This window comes from Monomorium pharaonis, chromosome 1 (genome assembly GCF_013373865.1).
Source record: "Monomorium pharaonis isolate MP-MQ-018 chromosome 1, ASM1337386v2, whole genome shotgun sequence".
In the NCBI taxonomy this organism is placed as follows: domain Eukaryota; kingdom Metazoa; phylum Arthropoda; class Insecta; order Hymenoptera; family Formicidae; genus Monomorium; species Monomorium pharaonis.
Window position 1 is genome coordinate 4,265,739 of NC_050467.1, and position 6,000 is coordinate 4,271,738.

Sequence of the window (6,000 nt, forward strand, 5' to 3'; positions counted from 1 at the left end):
GTCACTATGGCAACACGCGGCCCCGCCAGGTCTTCCGGAGCCTGGATCGCTTTGATTCGTTTGTCACTTTTCAAATGAATCATTTTTCAAAAGATAATTAGGTGCGCGGAGGATTCGACTTCCCAGCTGACGCCGGGATGGAAGACCAGGCGAGAGCGTGTCAAAGGCCATAGACCCAATTAAGTAACCCGGTCACTAGCGATCCTTATCAATATCGATCCGAATAATAAATATAAATTTTAAGTTGGAGATTAAATTAACACACTTAGAACAGAAGTTAATTAATTGATATAGTGTTTTAAATTCATTATTAATAATTTATTTAATATATCAAAATTAACAATCTTTGGCTGACTTTCTCAAGCATGACATATAAATATAGATTCTCCCTTTTCTTTATTATTTAAACGCATGTATAAAAAAGCTTTTTTTAATACTTTTACTCATATGATTGCTTACAGTTCCATAAATGCTTCCATAAATATTAAGTAAATGCATGTAAAGTGTTCACCTAGAGAATCTACAATTTATTGTAATGCTAAAAAAATAATTTTTTTTCATTATTTTGACATCAAGATAACAAAAATATTATTGGCTCAGCTTGCTGCTCGGGTATGGATTAAGACAAGAGAGTTCTCTTTTGGACAGGACCCAAGCAAAGAAATTGCCGTAATAATTATAGCGTATAAATTCACATTTACGTCAATCCTTGTGCGTTGACTTACAACTACAATATTATGGTAATTTTTTCGTTTCAGGTCCACTCTTCGAAAACGAACAGCGTCACCGTGGCGCGTGCGGCACGTGGCGAGAAATGTAGCGTCGCCGTTTGGCGATACCTTTCTCTTTTGCCCGAAAATGCCGGAGTGATGTCTCACAGGAAGAAAAAGAGTTGGCATAGCAATGCGACAGCGAATTTACAACGTCGAAGATAAACAGTCGTTGCCAAAAATTGATCCTACCGTCTTTTTCAGTGCCGTCTTCCGAGTGATTGTCACTTATTGTTTGGCTGGGGAATTGTTTGAATAGTTAGTTGATTCTGATCTCGATCTTATTGACATCAGTACACCTTGCGCCGATGATGCTGATGATGAGCGTTTAAAGCTCGTGATAAAGAACAGATCGAAACTACTACGGCAGAGATGCGTGCTGCGAATGAATCCTTTTAATCTTTTCGACACGTTTGAACCTCTCTTTTAACAAAAAATTCAGACTTCTCATAACTTTTTTGACGGAGAAATACAGAAGGTCTTTCTTCTTTGGATGAAAATTTTAAAAGCAGGATTATAAGCATGAAAAGATGTCTTTTAAGAGATGTGTAGCATACTGCTTTTTTCACAATTATTATATATTGTATAATAAGAATTTTACAAAAGAAGAAAACCAATTATGGGATAGGATAAAAAAGTTCATCCCATTATAATCGTTAAACAGTGATAAAAGCGCACGTCGCGCGGGACAAATCGACGAAGCAAGAAGCATCCGGACTATCTCTGCGGTGCTTCACATTAAAAATCGATCTATTAAGATTACGTGCGATAACTTCACCCGGCTTCCGAAAATAACGGCGGCGACGTGGCCCCGTTTTCTCGATTAAAAGGAAAAGGGAACGAAAAGGGGATCGCAAAATTATCTTTCGGACCGCGTCGTTTTATCGTCGCGGACGGCTTTCGGAGCACCTTTCAAAGGTCGCAGGTCGAAAGTTTCGGGGTCACGTACTCCTCCGCGAGGAGCGTACGTGACGCAGATAGCTTTCTTCCATTGGCGCTCTCTATACGACCATCTATGTCGCGATCAGATAGCGAAATCCGCAATTATTTCATAAGAGGCTCCTCCGCTCGTCCTCTTTCCTCTGCACTTCGCGGGCTCTCTCTTTCTCTCTCTCTCTTTCTCTCTTTTTCTCTCTTGTTCTTTCTTCTCTGCCGCGGCCGCTTCCTTTCTTCGCGAGTAATGATGGCGGACCCTGTAATTCGCGCGGCTTTTAAATTGCTCGCGGCCGCCGCCGTCGTTGCCGCTACAGTGGACCGTTTAGGCAGGTGCCGTGATTCGATCACTCTCGACGTTACATTTTTCTTATACGCGTCTTACCGTGACGCGTGTGAGTATCCGGGGGATATGCGATGTCCCAAAAATCGATCAATCCTTTCCTCTCGTCGGGGGAGTCGAAAAATTCCGAGTCAGTCTCTTTAGTACGAAATCTTCATTCAGAATCTGAGTATTTTAACTGCACTTTGATAATTACGTTTCGAATCAAGATAAGTCTATTAAGTATATAAGAGAGAAAGAAAAGAGAGAGAGAGAGAGAGAGAGAGAGAGAAAGAGAGAAAAAGAGTAACCAAATAAGACCAGCTTTTCAATTGCTTCATTCAATAAACTCTTCAGTTTTTGCTTACGAATCAAAAGTTAATTTCGCGAACAGCAATTGTCATTATATACTCAGTCTTAGTTTTTAGTATCCATTTTCATTTTTCAAGATCTCGAATTAAAAAAAAAACATATTATGTTATATTATTTTATTTAATAATTTGCATATTTTATAAATTATTTTAGACAAAGATTTGTCACTGTGTATAAAATAATGAACATTCATCAAGCCGTCGCGTGAATTTACAATTAATGTGACAGGTATGTTGTTTAAATTGAACCAGAAATCCGGTTTCGACAAGGTGATATATCTTTGCCGATACTTAATATCCGCTTAATGTCATCATTATAATCAAAGATAAGATCACGTGTTTTTTTATTCACTTATAATTCACAAGCGTACTTAATCTTATAGATATTAACCGAAATCTGTTTAAATCTTTTATATATCTAGAAAAAACCTATTTTTGGAAGAGACGATAGAACAATTAGCCAAAAGTTAAAAAAAAAATTTTGTCCTGAAACTTTCACTAACACTGTGCTAGTGCTCAGTGATCATGGGAACCTGTAATTTCTACGAAATCACGACGTCAACATCTATCCCGATGGTTGTGCTGAACGGAGATTGAAGGCGCATCGTCGTCAGGGAAATTTAATTCGGGAATTTATAACACGAGTGAGATCTCGCACGAGACACCACGGCGAGATCATGAAAGCTCATTGTCGGATTAAGAAGTCGGCCGAGTTGACTGCACGAGCAGGTGCAACCTGCCTGTTTGCTCGACTGTCTGCCTGCCTGCCTGGCGTCGCACGAATTTCGCCATTATACCGGATGCCTCCTGGTCTTAACGAGCTCAATTATACTTCGCTTAGGGTGATCCGCGGAGTCGATGATCGCGACACGGACGAAGTACGAATTAGGACCACTGGAGTCAGTCGAAAGTTCTAATCGCTTGTCTCTCTCTGTCTCTTTCCCTCTCTCTTTCTCTCTCTCTTTTTGGCACGTAGGGCGCACCCGGACTGATCATTGTCGTTAGCATGTTGTTGTAGTCGGGACGCAATTTAACGATCATTTTCACGTCGCAATTTCGTGCACCTTTCCGTCCCCCCTAATGTCTTCATAACGCACGGCCCGCGTGAAATCCATCAACGTCGCTCCTACGTTTTATAACGTGACGGTCGCGTGTCCCGGCCGCGAGCGAATTGCCCGCCGTCGCCCCGATGTGCCACAGTTTTTTTAAGCGTGCTGCAAAGTCTCTTTGGTGAACGCGACTTCGGGGTCTCGCGGCGTCGAGTCGAGTCGAGTCGAATCGCTTAGGAAGAAGTCGGGTCGCGAGATGATTTCGTCACGCTTTCATGGCTTAATTATGACGCTTATAAAATGCGCTTTGATCTCGATTCTTCGCGATTGTTCAGATAGAATCTACAGCGCTTTATAAATTGAATTCCCGTCGTGGCGTGATGTCAGGAAGTATCGTGTACCTCGAAAGCCTGATCGATCCCGTTCAACGGAGAAAAATGTTAATTAACATTTACTACACCGTATCTCCTGAACACACACTCATAACGCGACCCGATTTCGATCCAAGTACATTATGTCTCGTTCCAATAGATCCGGAAGCAAGAGCTGTTTCTTTGCATTTGTTCGTAAAGCATTTAGAAAGATTTTCACGTAATTTCAACTTAATCACTTTTCACGTAAAAAAGTCAATGTATATGAGAGCAATTAAATGTTTTTCACGATTATTGCCTGAATAAAGATGACGAAGAAAAATGTTTAAGTCGCATTTCTAAATTCCTTCCAACGTTATTGCGTCGCGACGTTTCCACGCGAGTGAACAATGGAACGTGGAAGTTGGCACTCGTGCGACATGGAAATGACTATGCTCGAAACAATTATCCCCGGGACACTAATTTCAACAAGATATCGAAAGGTCTCGAGCGTCTTTGCCCCCTGACCCTCTAGATTCCGAAGATACTTGTTACTCTAACCCTCCCCCATACCTCTCGTTGGACACATTGATTCCTTGGTTCTGTTGTGGGCGGATCCGCGTGTGTCGGGAGATCAGTTCGGATCTCCTCTCCTCTTCTTTGTCGATCTTGTCTTCGCCGGCTCGGTACAGCGCAATGGTAGACCCACCGTTACCATTATCCGTAATTATCATCAAGTCCACGTCTTTCGCTTTTATCGAGAGACTCGACCCGGCGTGGCTCGACCAAGGCGAAAGTTTCGCCGGGATGCAAGTTCGCTCGCGCAACCGACGGATAATGCGAGGCCAGCCAATGGAAATTTTACATTCCGATAAAAGTTGTGAATACTTAATCACGTGTTAACATTCTTGACCGCCTGTAACGGTCGCGGGTTTGTAAATTCGCACCGTTCGACGCCGATAACTCCGGCTATCCGCATGCGCGCGCCTCGAGATCATTATCCAGGAAGGGAAGAGTGATAGGAGGTGTGAGGGGAGGAAAGGGGAGAATTATAAAGCCCGAGGACACGTTTCATTAGCTTCATTAGTCACCGCGCGTGAGGGTCGAATTTTTACGACGGAACGAGCCGGTACGAACCATACGGATTCCTAACACTTGTAGATCGTCCCATGATAGTGTCAGGCCGGACGATAACTCGCCTAATTATCGGAACGATGGAAGTCGCTCGGGACTTCGGTGTCGAGAGACGCGCGCTGGAATTTCGGTAGATACTTTTACACGAGGGCGCCCAATTTATTAGCCGCGAGAACGGGCCCCGTTCGGCCACAGCCTCCTTCTTCTGCTTCTTCCACGGACCCCAAGAGATTAACTACGGACCTCTCGAAACGTGTTTGTAAATCCATCCGCGATAGGGATCGACGTGTTCGCTGATCTAGGCGCGCTTGGACCCTTTAAAGTCCCTTCAACGCCGGCGCCTATCGCGTGTTTTTTTTTTCCTGTCTTTTTGATCGTTTGACGATTGCACCAAATGTCTCTTTTCTCACAAACAACTTGTAATATACTAAAATTTCTTAATAACCTGTTCAATAATCCAAATAAAATATATCTTTTCGAAATTTTTTTTTATATTTAAAATTAAATTCGTTCAGCTCCTCGAGAAGAAAATAATGCGCATATATTTTGCCGAAAGGGCAGTCCCGATTTCGGAATCGGAAGCCTACCGGAAGTCGAGGGAACAGCTGACACGACCCATCCACCAATTCCCTTAAGCACCGAAACGGCTAACTGAGACGTTCGGGATTCCCCCGAACTTTTATCGAGACAGGATCTACGACCAGGTTCCGACCAGTTGCCATTTAGTTTCCTTAGGCGAACGATCTGCTTGTATTTGAATACCCAATACATACATTACGTGAATCCCGCATTAATTCAATACGCTTTCCTGACTAAAGATTTGTACGCATTCTTTCCCTTGTATCTGATAATCTAATAGTTCTATATATAATATCTCTATAACATTTCCTATTTTATCCATTCCTTTCTGTTTTGCGCGATTTTGATATAAATTTATTATATTCGTATTTCTTTATTTTGCCCCGTCCCGTTTCTCGGATTTTCTAGAAATTTTGAAAATAATGATCATTAATACGGAGCGAAGTAAGAAGAAGAACAAGATTATCCATTAAATTGGCTTATAAGTAAATC